The following is a 1,262-nucleotide window of genomic DNA, read 5'->3' on the forward strand; positions in this document are numbered from 1 at the left end:
TACGGACTTCAATGTCCTTGTTCTGTGCCCTTCTCCACCGTGCAATCAGCCCGTCTTCACTCTCCGTTACATACATAGTGCTCGGCAGGGGCTTCCTACTCGGAGCCTCTACATGCTGCATACTTTTCCCCGACCGATGATACACCTGATACTTACACTCGCCTAGTAACAAGGCCCATCTAGCCACACGCACACACAAGTCTTTCTTTTTCATTGTCATAGCAAACGCTTGGCAATCCGTGACGATAGTAAACGGCATACCTAACAGATATATTCTAAACTTGTTCAATGCTTTTACAATTGCTAGTACTTCCAGTTCGTAACTGGTGTAATTTGCTTCGGCGGTAGTTGTTTTTCCGCTGGCAAAGTAGACCGGATGGAATTTTCCATCGTCCAGATCTAGTTGCATTAAAATTGCTCCGTAACTCTCTGCGGACGCGTCTGTATGCAACTCAGTCTCCGCGCCCATTCTATACAACTTTAACACTGGTTCGTTGACAAGCGCTGTTTTCAAGATTTCAAAGGCCTCTACTTCTCGATCGCCGAACTGAAATTTTACCTCCTTTTTCAACAAATCCGTCAAAGGCTTAGCAATCTTCGCGTATCCCCTAATAAATTTTCGAAAGTACCCCGTAAGTCCCAAAAAACGCTGAACCTTTTTAACAGATGTTGGCTTGGGAAAGTTTGCTACTGCCCTAGTTTTATGTGTAGACGGCCTTATGGTATTTTTTGAGACTATGTACCCCAAATATTCAATTTCCTGCTGCAGAAAACGACATTTTCCCCAGCTTATAATTAGCCCATACTGCTCAGCTAACTCTATGACCATTTGCAAACGTTCCCACGCCTCCTCTAAATTCTTTGCAAGAATAATAATGTCATCCATATACACGATAACAATACCTTTACCTACTAGTTCCTTAAAGATCATCGAAATATACTTCTGAAACACAATGGGTGAAATCTTTAAACCAAACGGCAACTTCAAAAATTCATATTGCCCCGATGGCGTAACGAAAGATGTATATTTTCGGCTGTCTTTGTCTAAACATACGTGAAAAAAACCATTCTTTAAATCCAACGTTGTGAAAAACTGAGTACCTTGCAATGCATCTAAAATATCATCAATTAAAGGCAATGGGAAATGTGGACACTCAATAAGTTCATTAAGCTCGCGGAAATCAACACAGACTCTGATAGAACCATCTTTCTTTTTAACTACAACTATGGGACTTGCATATTCTGAGTTTGACGGTTTTATT

The sequence above is a fragment of the Bombus impatiens genome, unplaced genomic scaffold, assembly GCF_000188095.3.
Source record: "Bombus impatiens unplaced genomic scaffold, BIMP_2.2 scf_0863, whole genome shotgun sequence".
Classification (NCBI taxonomy): Eukaryota; Metazoa; Arthropoda; class Insecta; order Hymenoptera; family Apidae; genus Bombus; species Bombus impatiens.